The sequence below is a fragment of the Colius striatus genome, chromosome W, assembly GCF_028858725.1.
Source record: "Colius striatus isolate bColStr4 chromosome W, bColStr4.1.hap1, whole genome shotgun sequence".
NCBI lineage: Eukaryota > Metazoa > Chordata > Aves > Coliiformes > Coliidae > Colius > Colius striatus.
Genome location: NC_084789.1, coordinates 37,729,650 through 37,747,018, shown reverse-complemented (window position 1 = coordinate 37,747,018; position 17,369 = coordinate 37,729,650).

Sequence of the window (17,369 nt, the reverse complement as noted above, 5' to 3'; positions counted from 1 at the left end):
CTAGGTATCCAATTTGTTAGGCAGTTCAATTAGTGAATTTGCTTCCCTACAGTAAATTTCTATTTGACTTCCCCAGAGTGAAGAGTTTAATATCTGTTTCAGTTATTGTATTTCTATTTATTGCTTATAAATATAGAGTTGTTAGAGTTGAGGTAGATTTTACACCAGATACAGAACAAAAATAGCAATTGATTACAAATCAATACAAAGTATTATATATTTTGACATGTGGGTACTTAAGCAATGTTTCTGTGAAATAGCTAAACATTTCCATATACACCTCAAACAAAAGAATCACATTTGCCAACACAAGCATGCATAAAACGTCCATCTCTTAATTTTGCCCTTTACCTTGATTGGTTCCTAACTATTATAAAATTTCCAATATCATAGTGATTGGTTAAAAAAAGATATCAGTCTCTTTGTTTTAGTAACAGCTAAGGTAACCTAACAAATGCATATACCAAGTTCTTGTCTGAACAGGTCCCAGGGTCTTGTCTTAACAGGTCCTTATCAGATGTGGTATGTAACTCTTGTAGTTTGGTCCTTATGTGTTTCAAATGAATACTTACTTAATCATTAGATGATTGAGCTATTCACAAGTGCTTAGCTAATTGATTAAACTATTACCAAGTGCTTAACAAGTGCTTAACTAGTTATTGTGATGTTAAGTTAATAACAAAAATAATCATGTATCTGTAACATTATGACTCTGTCAGACAAAGCATTGTTGTTGTGGTTTAGGCCCATCAGGGAACAAAGACCACGATTAGCCTCGAGTACCGAAGAGGCTGAGAATTGCTCAAGGGCAGGGAGAGCTTAATTGCCGCTTAAGGTTCAGGACAAAACAGACCAGGCTACTCGGTTTGGGGAAGAAAACAGAAAAATAATTTAATGCAACATCAACTAAAACATACCCCCAAAAACCCAAAACATAACCAAAATGAAACAACACAGAGCAATACATCAATGAAGAGTCCAACCAGCCTTTTTAAGAACACCTTCTTGCCACACCTCCCCTCTTCCCAGGCTCAGAGCCCTGATCCCGGGGTTTTTACCCTGTCCCCCCCTGAATGGTTCGGGGGGGCAGGCAGTGGGGGTTTCAGTTAGTCTGTTCCCGATAGCTTCTGTCGTTTGTCCCTCCTCAGGACGGGTGAACTCCACACCAGTCCTCCCTGCAAGTCCGTGGGGTAACTCACACGCATGGCAGACCTGCATGGGCTGCTCTGATGCGCACTTATTCCAAAGGCTGCAGCTCCTCTTTGCCTCTCGTGTGGGGCTGCTCTGTGGCCCGCAGGCTCTCCAACACGGCCTGGGCCATGGCCGTCTCTCCACACAGTCCCTCGCCCGTCCGGGCTCACTCACATGGAGCTGCTGGTAACTCTCGGTCCTGCCATGGATCTCCATAGGTTGCAGGGGCACAGCCGCATTCTCTCCATGGCTTGCAGAGGAGTCTCTGGTCTATTGCTTCTCCTTCCTTCCTCTTTGGCTGAAGGGTCCGTGTGGTCGCCTCCATCTTGTATCACTCTTACACCTCCCGCCTCGCATTTCAAATTCCCGTCCCCTAAATAGTGATCACAGAGGCACCAGATTGGCCCAGCCGGGCCGGAGGTGGATGTGAACCCAGGAGTCGGGGTAGAGTCCGCAAACTCTTTACCGGGTCTTCACTGCAACCCACTCCCCCTGTTACTAAGCCAAAAGCTGCTCCTTGCTAAACCAGAACAATTGTCTAGAAAGAGAATGCCCAAGATAAGACCAGCAGATGTACTTTAACTGAGTTAGCAGAGTGTCCAAACAAGTGATAATAAATCACTTAAGCAAATCAGTAATATACATGTACCAAGACCTGCCTGCAAGAGAAGCTCATCTAGAGGATAAGTGATGAAGAGTATGAAATGACCACTGACCACATGAGGAGTTAATGAATTGTAGAATTCAGCAATTATTTCCTGGAACAGGTATGTTTATGATAAATAATCCTGCAAAAGGCATTGGATATTCATGCTTTAATGTATAAAATGAGTGTACATTTGTCTTGTGGCATGTATGTTTGGTGGAAGGATCCCCCGTGCATCCAGCACTGCATTAAAGAATACCTGCTTAATAACAACTCAGTTGTTATTGAGTCTTTATTTTGGAATCCTTACCCAGCTGCACCTAACTTCCCACTCTTAGTGAGAAACGTTAGAAAGCAAGAAGGTTTGGAAGCTCCAGCTTTGAATCACACCAGACAAGTGACATTTGAAAATTTGTATCCCGTTGCCCAGTGCACTAAACATAGGCTTTAACAGTTCATTATATCTTTCAATCTTTCCAAAGGCTTGTGAATGACAGGAGATGTGACATACGCACTCACTGTCATGTTTCTTTGCCTAGGAGTTTATGAGGCTATTTCAAAAATGAGACTCATTATCTGATTCAGTTCTTTCTGGGGTTCATTTGGCGAGACATGTGGCAGTGGTGATGCTCCGTTTTTGCGACTGAGCAGCGGATCAGAGAGAGCAAGGGGTTTCCCGGGCAGGGAAAGTGAAGGAGCAGTGAGGAGATCCACCAGGAGCTGGCAACTATCAAGAGGGGACAGTTCTACAGGGAGGTGGAGCCCAGATGACCTCAGGAGATTTAAATGGCCCCCAGGAGGCATGGTGCAGCAGTTTGCACAGGAAGGGAGAGCAGGAAACAGTCTGCTACCCACACAGAGAGCCATAATCCAGGCAAGTGCTCTGGTCTCAATCTGACAAGATGGTGAGCACTCACCTGCGAGCTAAAGACAGGGCTTAGAAAAAGAATGCCCTGCAGAAGACTGATGAATCTACCCAGATGGAGCTGGGTAGCAAGGATGTTTCAGTACAGGCAGACTGCAGGGGATGTTCAGGTACATCTCCTACTAAGGTGTCACATTAAGGAGATAGAATGGTTTGTCAGGAAATAAACCCCCTTGCATTCTAACTCTCCTCATTGAGGTGGGAGGTTAGGTGTAGCTAGGTTTAAATTCTTAGTGATGCCCAATTTGCCACCATCAGTCCAGTCGTGTTTACCTTCTGTGAACTATCACATTTCTGGATACACTTATAGTGGGCTGCACTTTCAGTCTAATTGTGCTCATGAACTAGCACGGCCACACTCTAGGGTTTGGTCATGTTTAATGAGAAACCATGATGACTAGCTACTTACTGCAGTTTTATTCGTGCAACAGATATACAGATTCTTATAGATTGCTGATGATAGTAACTGTCTGCAAAAAAAGCATGTGCAAATAAAAGTATTAAGTATAAAATGCATGACAAAGTTATAGGCAATACAGTCTGGCCATAAATGTTAAAGATTAACTCTCTAGAGAGATTTCTAAGTTTCCTGAAGAAGCGCTTAGTCCAAGTCTTACCCAAGGTGTCCCAAGGGGGAGGAGGGGAAAGAAAGGCTCAGCCAGTCAACTGATCCCAGGAGTCAGAGGTAGTCTGAAGTGTAGTTTCCCTTGACTTGTTCATGATGGTGTCTTGCCCCATATCCCCCCTTTCTTTATCCATTTCTATACTTGTTTTTTGGTTTTTTTTTTACCTTCAAGGTGGAGTTTGAGTGACTTTAGTCATAAATACCTTTATTACAATTGGTGTAAAATTTTCTCGCCTTGCATTTAAAGGTATAGTTTACAAAAAAATCAGGATGCAGACTAAAGGAGGAGTGGTTACACCTTGGAGGCAGGTAGTCTTCGGGATGGAGGTGTGCTTTGGCATTATAATGACCAAAGTTCACACAAAGGACAGCATTACATCAAGATTTGACAGACTGTTGGCTCAGGGTACCAAATGTGCTGCTTATCAGTTCTAGAGGACCATCTTGTTCCCATATATCATCACAGAGTCAGGCTGCAGAGTCTCCGCTCTGTGGTATTTTGCAAGGAACTGCTGTGTAGTGGATTCCTCACATACCAGCTGCAGCTGTATTCCACCCTGAAAGCTTTTTCAGTTTTATACCTTTCCTTAATTTGTGAACAATGCTATATTTTTAATGTAAGTTTTAATTTCCAAGCCACTTCAGTAATTATTCCATATAAGGTAAGTATATATGATAGGTGCCATCAAGTCCAAGAGCTGCAGCATCAGGTGAAGGAGCTGCAAGAAACTATTAGTAGGCTCTGAAGTAATAGAGGAACAGAGCTATAGATTGTCAAATGGTTCCAAAAGCATGCCTCCACTGAAAATGAAACCTTGGACCCTGGTGACACAAAAAATCAGGGCTCCACTTTACAGTCCTCCCTCTAGTGTCCCAATCAAAAACAAATTTGAAGCAATAACAATGAAGGACATCGATGACCAAGGTCCAGGTGGGGAAATCTCAGTGACCAATCTACCACCAACCACTCCACTGGCAACAGGCAACAGGCACCATAAAAAGAAGCAACAGATGCTCGTTGTAGGTGACTCACTGCTAAAAGACACCAAGAGACCCATCTGTTGATCAGACAAGGAATCACAAGAGGTGTGCTGCCTGCCAGGAGTCAAGATCTGACACATGGCTGAGAGAGTGCCACGGCTCGTCAGGGATGTGGGCTACTATCCCCTACTCCTCTCCATGTGGGTATGAATGATGTAACAAGACATGACATTACCACAAACAAGGAGGATTATAAAACCTTGGGGAAGCAAGTGAAGGGTAGGGGGACTCAAGTTATCTTTTTGTCCATCCTGCCCACCAGGGGAAAGGGGGCAGCCAATAACAGAAAAATCATGAAAGTTAACTCTTAGCTTAGGGGTTGGTGCCAACGAGGTTTCAGTTTTTATGACAACGGGACCTTCTTTACTGACTGTAATTTGATAGGGTAGGATAGAATACATCTGTCTCACAAGGGCACTGGTATCTTTGGGAACAGGCTGGCCAACTTGATTAAGAGGGTTTTCAATTGAAGGACTCAGGGGATAGGAGAAGAAATGGCAAAGTATGTGCCATTCTATCCAATAGAGAAATGGGTCAGAGCAGGAAATGCAATGAGTGCTCCTCAGCCCCACACCGGGATGAGAAGCAGAAGGCTGTCCACCCTGAAGGAGCGTCAAATGAGAGAGGATCCTCTTGCACTCAACCAGGAAAATCTGTCAGCTCAAGTAAGCCCCTGCATTGCCTGTACACCAATGCACGCAACCTGGGAAATAAACAGGAGGAACTGGAGATTTGAGTGCGGATGCAGGACCACGATCTCATTGCTATTACTAAGACTTGGTGGGACAGCTCCCATGACTGGAGCAGTCATGAATGGCTATGTGTTTTTTAGGAAAGACAGGCTAACACGGCAAGGGGGTGGAGGTGCTCTCTATGTGAGAGAGCAATTAGAGTGCATGGAGCTTTGCCTGGGTGGGGATGAGGGGCAGGGTGAGAATTAAGGGGAAGGGTAGTGTGGGTGATACTAATGTGGGAGTTTACTACAGGCCATCTGATCAGGAAGTGAATGAGGCCTTCTACAAACAGCTGAGAGCTGGCTCAAGATCACAATCCCTGGTTGTCGTGGTTTAGGCCTAGCCAGCAACAAAGCACCACAGTCTCTTGCTCACTACCTCCCATTCACCCCCACCCTCCTTAGGATGGCAGAGGCCCCAGCGAGATGGGAGGAAAAAAAGATAACCAAGGACTTTGTGGTTTGAGACAAGGGCAGGGAGGGCTCACTGCCATTTACAGTTCCAAGCAAAACAGACTCAACTACCTGATTTAGAGAGGAAAGTAAAATCAGTTTATTCTACTACCTACTAGAAACAGAACAGATAGAAAGAAAAAAACAGAGCAGGATGATGAGAAAAAATACAACCAGCGCTTTAAGATCTCCTTCCCCCACCCCTCCCTTCTTCCCGGGCTCAGCTCACTGCTCCTGATATCTGTCTCCTCCCCGCTCAACAGGGCAGGAAAAGGGGGATGTGGTCAGTCCCTCACAGATGGTCTCTGATGTTTCTGTCTTCTCAGAGGAGGCAAAGGAAGAGGACTCCTCACATTCTTCCCCTGCTCCGACGCAAGGTACCTCCCATGGGATACAGTCCTTAACAAATCTCTCTGGCATGAGTTCTTCCCAATAGCTAGATCTTCTGCTCACAAACTCCTCCAGTGTGGGACTCCTTTGCAGCCAGCAGCATTTTGGGCACCTTCTGCTTCAACGCCACTCTCCCACAAATTCACAGCCTCTTCTGGACACAGTCACCACCACTGGCGTGGGGTCCTCTAAGAACTGCCAAAAACTCTTAGCTTCACCACTCCTCTCTACAGAATGCAGGGGAGTCTCCGCTCCAGCACACCTCCTCTTCTCTTCCTTCTCTGACCTTGGGATCTGCATGGTCGCTTCTCTCTCTTCCAACTCCTTCCACCACCACCAGCTGGAAAAAAAAAGAAAAAAAGCAAGAACTGCAAAATGCAGCAAGAAGAAAAACAGGAAGAACTCTCCTCTTCTGGCTTCTTCTTCAAAAAGTGATCATGGAGGTGTCCAACAGGCTCAGGCCCAGAAGTGGGTCTGGCTCTGGCTGGGGAAATTTTTGAGCAACTGTAGTGGTTTTACCTGGGCCAGGTTTTTGGTAGCAGGGGGAGCTACAGGGGTGGCTTCTTTAAACAAAGTTCTGACAGAAGCTTCCTCTGTAGCTGATAGGGTTAGGGCCAGTCAATTCTAAGATGGACCCCGCAGTTGACCCAGGCCTGACCAATTAGTGATGGAGGTAATGCCTCTGTGAATAAAGTATTGAGAAGAGGAAAAAGTTTCTGCACAGTTGCTAAACTGCAACAGGGAGGGAGAATATGAAAACCTCCACAGACACCATGGTCAGTGGAGAAGGAGGGGGAGGAGGATGCTTAGGCCCTGAAAGAAAGACTCCCCCGTGACCTGTGATGAAGACTATGGTGAGGCAGCTTGTCCCCCTGAAGTCCATGGAAGACCACTGGGGAGGAGAGATCCACTCGCAGTCTGTGAAGGACCTCATGCCAGAGTGGGTGGATGCCTGCAGGAGGCTGTGATTCTGTGGGAAGCCCGTGTTGGAGCAAGTTCCTGGCAGGACCTGGGAGCCTGTGGGAAGAGAGGAGCCCACACCAGAGCAGGTTTGCTGTCAGGACTTGTGATCCTGTAAGGGACTCATGCTGGAGCAGTCGGTACCTGAAGGACTGTTCTCTTGATGAATTACCCATGTTGGGGCAGAGTGTGAGGAGCTGCCCCAGTGGGAGGCCTCATGCTGGAGCAGTTTGTAATGAACTGTAGCCCATGGGAAGGACTCACATTGGAGAAGTTCATGAAAGACTGTCTCCCGTGGGGAGGGACTGCACACTGTAGCAGTGGGAAGTGTGAGGAGGCCTCCCCCTGAGAAGAAGCAGCGGCAAAGTCTATCTGTAATGAACTGACTGCAACTCCTATCCCCCATTCCCTGCACTGCTGGGGAGGAGGGAAGGAGAGTCCTGGGGAGAGGGAGGGGTGGGAGGAGGTGTTTTAAAATTCAGTTTATTTCTCATCTCCCTGTTCTTATAGTTTATTAATAAATCAAACCTTTTCTCCTTAAGTTGAGTCTGTTTTGCCTGTGACACTGATTGCCAAACAATCTCCCCGTCCTTATCTCAACACACACACTGCTCATTATATATCTCTCTTCTCTCCTGTCCAGTTTAAGAGTGGGAGTGATATTATGACTTGGTGGACACCTGGATAAACCACCACAGCAACTTATTACAGGAGCCATATTTGCAGCCCCTTCGCCATTACCATAAACAACTCCACATAAACCCATGTCACAGGTCCTCATGGGGGACTTCAACCACTCTGACATTTGCTGGCAAAGCCACAGAGCTAAGCATATGCAGTCCAGGTGGTTCCTAAAGAATGTTGATGACAACTTCCCGTCCCAAGTGGTCGAGGAGCCAACAAGGGTAGGTGTGATGTAAGACCTTTTGCTAACATAAAGAAGGTCTGGTTGGGGATGTGAAGGTTGGAGACAGCCTTGGCTACAGTGACCATGAGATGGTGGAGTTCAAGATTCTGTTTGGAGACGAGGGATTCCAAGTCAGGTTGCAACCCTGGACTTGAGGCAAGTTGTCTTTGGCCTCTTCAAAGACCTGATTGGAAGAATCTCATGAGACAGGATCCTAGATGGTCAGTCGTCAGACACCACTTCCTCCAAGCCCAAGATTGGTGTTTCCCCACAAGTAGAAAATCAGGAAAAGGATGCAGGAGGCCTATATGGATAAAAAAAATGGAACTACTGGAGATACTGAAGAAGAAGAAAGAAATCTATGTAAGGCCTACTTGCTTTAGAAGAGTATACACATATCACCAGAGAATGCAGTGGTGCAACCAGGAAGGCCAAAGCTGTTTTGGAATTAAAACTTGCAAAGGAAGTAAAGGTAAAAAAGAAGGGCTTTTTCAAATAGATCAGCAGCAAAAGAAAGATTAGGGAGAATGTGAACCCACTGATGAACAAAGAGGATGTCCTGGTGACAGAGGATGCAGAGAAGGTGGAACTACTGAATGCCTTCTTTGCCTTACTCTTCACTGCCAAGGCCAACCCTCAGGAAATCCAGTCCCTGGAGAAGAGTAGGATGGTCTGGAGAATGGAAGACTTTCCCTTGGTGGATGAGGATGAGGTTAGAGACCTGTTGGGCAAGCTTAACACCCATAAATCTATGGAACCTGACTGGATGCACCCACAAGTGTTGAGGGATCTGCTGATGTTTTTGCTGAGCCATCCTCCATTATTTTTGGAGCGGTTAGACTAGATGACATTTAGAGGTCCCTTCCAATCCCTACCATTCTAAGATTCTGTGATCCTATGATTCTATTATCATGTTACCACAATTCTGTTTTTCATAGAATCATAGAATGGTAGGGGTTGGAAGGGACCTTTAGAGATCATCTAGTCCAACCCGCATGCAGAAGTAGGTCCACCTAGATCAGGTCGCATAGGAACATGTCCAGGCGGGTCTTGAAAACCTCCAAAGAAGGAGACTCCACAACCCCTCTGGGCAGCCTGTTCCACTGCTCTGTCACCCTCACAGTAAAATATATTATATTTATATTTATATTTAAATGGAACATTTTGTGTTCCAGCTTCATCCCATTAACCGTTGTCCTGTTGCTAGCTACTATAGAAAAAAGGGATGTCCCAACCTCCTGACACCCACCCTTTAGATATTTGTAAATGTTAGTAAGATCCGCCCTCAGTCTCCTCTTTTCTAGACTAAACAGCCCCAGTTCCTGCAGCCTTTCCTCGTATGAAAGATGTTCCAGTCCCCTGATCATCTTGGTGGACAGGAAGTTCTCTGTCTCTCTTGAGCTGAGGAGCCCAGAACCGGACACAGTACTCCAGATGAGGTCTCACCAGGGCAGAGTAGAGGGGGAGAAGAACCTCCCTTGACTTGCTCGCCATACTCTTCTTGATGCATCCCAGGATGCCATTGGCCTTCTTGGCCACCAGGGCACATTGCTGGGTCATATTTAGTTTGTTATCAACCAGGAGTCTCTCTGCAGAGCTGCTCTCCATCAGGTCAACCGCAAATCTGTACTGCTGTACTTGCCCTTGTTGAACTTCATAAGGTTCCTCTCTACCCAACTCTCAAGCTTATCAAGATCTCACTGAACAGCAGCACAGCCTTCTGGTGAATCAGACAGTCCTCCCAGTTTGGTGTCATCAGTGAACTTGCTGAGGGTACCTTCTGTCCCCTCATCCAGGTCATTGATGAAGATGTTGAATAAGACTGGCCCCAGAACTGGACTGCTGTGGAACCCCACTAGCCACTGGTTGGTCAAGCAGGGTTCCCATTGGTGAATTCACATTGACTTCCCCTAATAATCATCTTTTCCTTCATGTGTGTCATGGTTTTGCAAGGAGCTACTTTTGCTTGGTAAAAGGCGGAAGGAGCTGCAGTGCAGGCCCAGTAAAGAGTTTGTGGGAGAGGATTTGGCTGCAGGCAGCTTTAGTCTTGAGGCACAGTTCTTCCCTTGAAGCACACAGATAAACAGCTCTGAGAAAGAAGTGATAAGTTGAAGAACTGAAGCATAAAAATAGGATGCAAGCATACCAAAGAATCAGCAAGAACTGTGCTAGCCAATCATTATGTTACCATATGTAAGAAACTATGAATTAGGGTATTGTTTATTAAAATTTATGTTAAGCTCAATGTAAAGGTTAAGCGACAAAAGAAAGGAAAGTACTTATGCGAACAGCTGCAGGACATCACTCATGTGAGATAAGATAACTGCAATTGCCTTCACATACCAGACACCATTTATAAGTATATTGCGAAAATTGGTTCGCGGGTTATCCGTTCGGGCGGGATTGGGTATCCTGGATTATAACAAATGAGAGGTTCGATATACTGAACCAAGCGAGTGTGGACCCTTAAGTACTGCGTTTCCCATCTCCCGCGAGGGACTGGGCCAGGAACAAGGGGAGCAAGTGAGTGTGTGTTTGTGGATAATCCAGAAGATGGGGGCGAAGGGCAGCAAGCCTTCGACACCCATGGGAAGGGTACCTGCTGTACCTAAGAATACCCCTCTGGCATATATCTTAGACAATTGGAGATATTTCCCTGAAACCCTAGGGAAAGATAAGCAGAAAATAATAGAATACTGTACTAAGATATGGGGAGGGAAGAAGATTTCTGAAAATGTCTTTTGGCTAGTCTGCGGGCCAGAAGAAGATTGGATAAGACAACAATTAAATTTCTGGGTTAATAATAAAAAACCCCTTAACCCGGAAGAAAGTCAGTATGCGGAAGTGTGGCTAAAAAGACCGGGAACTAGACTTTACCCGCTGAGTGAAATAAAAGCTAAACAAAAGAAAAAGAAGGAAGAGTTAGACGAAACCCTTCTAACCCCCCCTTACATTTCCCCTCCTGCTCCCACAGCCTCTCCAGAGGTCCCCAGAGCACCCACTCCCCCACCGGAGTTGGAACGAAAGTCTCCCCCTCCTCCTTTTGGGACCAAACCTTTATACTTGGGATGAAATGCAATCTATCCTTGGTCAATTATTTACTAACGAGGAAAGAGACATGATTAGACGAGCAGGAATGAGATTGTGGGATGCTCAACATGCCCAGGGACCTAAAGCAAATATTAAAATGGCCACTCCAAAGACCTAATTGGGATAATCATGATCCCGTGCATAGAACTCATATGCAGGACCTGAAAACTATAGTAATTCAGGGAATTAGAAAAGCAGTACCCCGTGGCCAGAATATCAATAAAGCATTTAATGAAATGCAAAAGAAAAATGAGAGCCCTACTGAGTGGTTAGAACGACTGAGGAAAGCCCTTCAGCTGTATCTCGGGGTAAATCCTGACGAAGGGCAAGCACTCCTCAAAACTCAGTTTGTAGCAAAATCATGGGGGGATATCAGAAAGAAGATTGAAAAGTTAGAAGACTGGCAAGTGAGAGGGTTGAATGAATTATTGAGGGAAGCCCGGAAAGTCTATGTAAGGCGAGAGGAGGAGAGCAGCAAGCGGCAAGTGAAAATGATGGTAGCAGCGGTCAGAGAGGATCGTAAAAGACAAACTGCTGCTGGAACGAAACAAGGGAATGTAGTAGTAAAGAAGGAACAGAGGTGTTGTTTTTACTGTGGAAAAAAGGGACATGTAAAGAAGAATTGTAGAGAAAGGATCAGGGATGAGGAAATTTTGAAAGCGGAATAGGAGAGTCAGGGGCTCTATATTTTGGGGGACCGGAGTCATCATGAGCCCTTGATAAAATTAAAAATAGGTCCCCATAAACTAGAGTTCACCTTTTTAGTAGACACTGGGGCTGAAAAAATCGACTATTAAACAAATACCTGAGGGATGTAAAATTTCCCCCGAAAAAGTACAAGTGATTGGGGCAAAAGGAGAACCATTTAAAGTAAACAAAATCAAAAATGTATTATTTGAAACTGAAAATAAATTCGGAATGGGTGAACTCTTGCTCGTCCCTGAAGCAGAATTTAATCTGCTAGGACGAGATTTAATTGTTGAATTGCAATCAGAAATTAAAGTAAAGAATCAAGAGCTAACAGTGTCTGCTTATCCTTTGACCGTGGAGGATAAAAAAACAAATCAGCCCTGATGTCTGGTACTCTCCGGACACAATTAGTAGACTGGAAATCCCACCGATTAAAGTCCAAATTTCTGAACCCCACATACCTGTGAGGGTAAAGCAATATCCCATATCCCTAGAAGGACGGAGAGGATTAAAACCAGAAATTGATCGGTTATTAGCACAAGGAATCTTAGAGCCTTGTATGTCACCCTTTAACACCCCCATTCTGCCTGTAAAGAAACCTAATGGGAAATATCGGCTCGTACATGATTTAAGGGAAATAAACAAAAGAACTATCACCCGGTTCCCTGTAGTAGCAAATCCATACACATTGCTAAGCAAGTTAGGACCTCATAACTCCTGGTATAGTGTGATTGATTTAAAGGATGCCTTTTGGGCCTGTCCACTGGCAGAAGAATGCTGTGATTATTTTGCCTTTGAATGGGAAGACATAGAAACAGGCCGTAGACAGCAATTAAGATGTACCGTGCTCCCTTAAGGGTTCACTGAGTCCCCTAATTTGTTTGGACAGGCCCTGGAAGAGCTCTTAAAAGAATACCAGGTACAAACGGGAAATGTACTGTTACAATATGTAGATGATCTGCTTATAGCAGGGAATAATAAGGAAGATGTAAGAAAAGAAAGCATTCGATTCCTAAACTTTCTTGCACAAAAGGGAACTAAGCCAAACACCGGTTTTAAACCTACCAGATTTAAAGCGGCCATTCCATTTATTTGTTAACACACATGAAGGAACAGCATTCGGAGTATTAACTCAGGAATGGGCCGGACAAAAGAAACCGGTGGCATACCTATCAAAGCTGTTAGATGCTGTGAGCAGGGGTTGGCCGAGCTGCTTACAAATCATTGTTGCTGCTGCCCACTCTCCCCCCCACCCCCCAGCAATGCCGTCCCGGCCGCACTTCAGCGGGGAAGACAGAGCACTGGGAAATGTAAAAAGGAGGAAAAAGATGGAACTATATATACAGACTCACGCTATGCGTTCGGAGTAGTACACACTTTTGGAAAAATATGGGAGGAAAGAGGATTTGTTAACTCGCAGGGAAAAGAATTGATACACCCGGAATTGATTCGACGAGTTCTGGGGGCATTAAAAATGCCGAATAAAATAGCAGTTGTACATATAAAGGGACACCAGCGAGGTACAAGTTATCAAGTCAGGGGAAATAATGCCGCCGATACAGAAGCAAAACGAGTGGCAGGCAATTATAATACGATTTTGACTATGCACACAGCAGCCTGCGAGACCTGTCAAAAGGTTAATCGAAATAACATGAGACAAAAACCCCTTGGGGGACATTCCCCAGCATACAGACCCTTCTCAAACATACAAGTGGATTTTACTGAACTACCTAAGGGTTGGACGTTACAAATATTTATTAGTAATGGTGGATCATTTAACACATTAATGTTTTAATTCGAGATTGTGTGATTAATGACTATGTTTCGCAATTAGCAGAACACCGTAACAAGCTTTGGGAGCAGGGACTGATTGTGCAACGACCCCTGTTGGACTTAAAAAAATTCATAATGTCAAGCCTGGAGATTGGATATTGATTAAAGTGTGGAAGGAAGAAACTCTAAGACCCAGCTGGGAGGGATCTTATCTTGTTTTGCTTACAACAGAAACGGCTGTCTGGACTGCTGAGCGTGGATGGACTCATGCCAATCGCATTAAAGGCCCAATAACGAGACCCCACTGGAAAGTAATCAGTACTCCAAGTGACACCAAGATAACCCTGAAAAGATAACGTAATGATAGAGACTTTATTTGATTATTTTGCTGCGTTACCTTTTGGTATAAAGTGTATTGTCATTTATATTTGCAATAATTATTTCTTTGTTTATCTATTATATGGAAGCGTACAAAGTGTGCTGAAGGGAATTGCTAAACTCATACAACCACACCATATTGAATATAGAAAATATACTGATGTAAATAATATATATATATATATATATACTCTAGATATAAGAATTAGGTGTAATGATTTAAATTGCAATTGGTATCCATTTGCTTGTTTTAGGTGCAAGGTATGCCAGGATAAATGGTGAATGTGGATACCCTCCAATAGGAGTTTGCACACAGTGTTGGGAAACCACTCCAACGAACCAATCCCCTTTGTAGTTGAAATCCTGACTATAAAGAAAAGTGCTAACTGTGTCTTGCTTTGTCCCATTAAAGCCTGTGTAAATAGGTAAAAGGCCCTGAAACAGCTGTCTCCTGAAGAATTCCCTTGCTGCCGAGAAGATGGTACACCCCGTGGCTCGAAGCAACCGAGTCGACGGGCGAGGCAGAGGAGGAACAAACTGTGGAGAAAAGAACCAAAACAATGGGACGCAAAAGCAACCATGGTCAAACTTCCCTAGGACTGGTAAAATTATACTTAAATTGGTAAAATTGACAAATACCGTTTTTCCTGGTATACTGGTGGTTTTGCTATTGATACTAACTCAAGCAAATGGGAACCCCCATGAGCCAGTGCTCTGGAAATTATATAACTTACAGGAAAGTAAGCTTATACAAAATCGAAGCAGTTCGGAAGGAAATTGGAATTTTACTGTATCTTTATTTTCGCTAATACCTTTTGAAGCAATGGGATGTCATCCAACAAACTGTTTAAATTTGGGTTACACCCAAGCGCAATACAAGGCATGGTACATATGTCCAGCCTCAAACCCTGGAAAAAAGTTATTGTAATTACCCGGGACATTATTATTGTGGTTATTGGGGTTGTGAGACAATAGCTTCAGATTGGAAAACAACAGGAGACAGATATATAGACATCACTTGGGGACCTCCTGGATGTAAGAAACCACAACACAGATATGACAAATGGGCTATCCCGACACCAGGAACTAAATGGGTTTGTTCAGACATCAGAATAACACCATGTCTAAACTTCGGAAAAGGTTAAATCAACGTAAAAAGGATCGTGAGGTGGGCAGATCATGGTATAAAAATTGGTTTAACGTTTCACCCTGGCTAACCACTTTGTTGTTTGCCTTAGCAGGACCGCTTATTATGTTGATTCTGGGACTTATATTTGAACCATGCATATTATGCTATATTTTACATTTTATTAAGGAGCGGTTTGACATAGCTAAACTACTCATTCTAACTACGGAGAGCTGAGACAGATTATAAAAGTATACCTACTAATGAAGATGAAGATGACGAAGACTGTTGTGAATGCGATATGCCACGTGAAAATTATGATTGTAACTGTAAGGGACTGTATTGTGAGTGTTATGATAAGTGTCGAAATTGTGGGAAAAGGTTTACCTGCAGTGAATAAACAATAATGGGATAAAAGAAAAAGGGGGGATTGTAAGAAACTATGAATTAGGGTATTGTTTATTAAAATTTATGTTAAGCCCAATGTAAAGGTTAAGCGACAAAAGAAAGGAAAGTGCTTATGCGAACAGCTGCAGGACATCACTCACTCGTGAGATAAGATAACTGCAATTGCCTTCACATACCAGACACCATTTGTGTAAACAGGAGAGATACTGCTCAAGGATGACTACAAGATGTTCTAAGGGACTGGCGAAGAGAAGAAAAACAACTCTATCTAAGTGAGGGATCAATTATAAAACAAAGAAGGAAAACTTCTTACTCAGCAACCACCGAAAGACAGAAAAAAAGACCCCTCACAGTAACTGAAGCATGCGCAGAGCAGTTCTCCTACTTTACGGCCACGGATGCAAAATGTATAAAAAAGGACTGTTTAAACTAATCAGTACGGCAGTTGGCGGAGCGCAGACTCCCCTGTCGTCCAGCGCTGTCTTTGCTCTTATTCTACTTGCTACAATTAATAAAATTATAATTGGCTTATGATCCATTGTGGTCTCAATTTATGACACCATAGGTGCATGCTTTGAGACTGTTACCCAATTAACATAGAATAAACTGTGCATGATCAGGGAATAAGGGTATAATAGGGGGAAGCTTTGTCAATAAAGTATCTGCAGCGCCAAGAATTGAACCCATCTCTGTGAGTGTTTCTTGGCCACTACGACATCTGGTACCCCTGATGGGATCTTGGCAAATCAGAAATTTTTCCCCCCAGGACCACGGAAGACGAGCATTGGTAGCAGAGCCCAGCTGAACAATTTGAAGTGGTGATGAGAGCCAATAAGCCCTGACCAGGCAGAAACTGAAGGCACCTGAAGAAAAGGTGAGCACCTGGGAACAAAATGGGTGCACAGATTTCATAAGAAGAGCATAAGAAAGAAGTAACATCCTGCACCTCCCTTGAGACAAACAAGCTGGGGTGCAAAAGGTAAAGATGATGAATTAGAATCCGAGTACCTGGATTATTCACCCCCTCTCCTTGCGCACACGCAGTGAAGCTGAGCGGTCGCAGCTTAACTCACCTTGAGCACCCTAAAACCTCCTGTTCTGAGGCATCCCTGGTAGAAGTCCAGGGAAAAGGGTCTGGTTTAGAGACATGTTTTAGGAAATCATTAAATAATGGGGACCCTGTGGCATTACTGAAACTCTAAATGGTCACACTTTTTTTCTTTTTTCTTTGGGACTTCCCAGGCAGCATTTGCCATTTGATCTATAACTGTCCTGTGCGGATTCCCAAAGTGGGATCTGGTTGTGCTGCTTGTGCCTACCAAGGTGGTAACTGTAAATCAATATCGTATTCCAGGGGCAGAAGAGAAAATTTCCCAAACTCATTCAGGTACCTCAAGAATCAGGAATTTTTAGGGAAACTGTGACTGCTTTTAACAATTCCATTTGGCCTGTCCAAAAACCAGATGGCACTTGGAGAATGACCGTAGTTATACAAAATTGAATAAAGTTACTTCCCCCTCCCCCTTGCAGTTATGGTACTGCACACAGTAATTCTTAGAGAAAAAAAAAAATCAGCAAAAATTTACAGCCTTGGAACGTGGTGATAGATCTTGTTAATCCCATCTTTTCTATAATTGCTTCAAAAAGCCAAAACCAGTTTGTCTTTACCTGACAACAAAAGCAATATACATCCCAGGTATTACCTAAGGGATACAAACACAGTTCCTCCATTTTCCACCAAATGATAGCAGTTGATGTAGCACTATGGTCTGGTACTGTTACTGTTTACCATTATATTGATGATCTATTGATTATGTCAGATTCAATATCAGAAATCGAAAGGGCTGCTGAATCAGTGACAGCCCGTTTACAAGACCAAGGCTGGACAATTAATCCAAAGAAAATACAATTAATCCAAAGAAAATACAGAGCTCTAATACTGCTGTACAATTTTGGGGATTATTTTGGCATGGACAAATTAGAGAAATACTAAATAAGGTATAGCAAACAGTCCAGAGATTTCCTGTACAAAC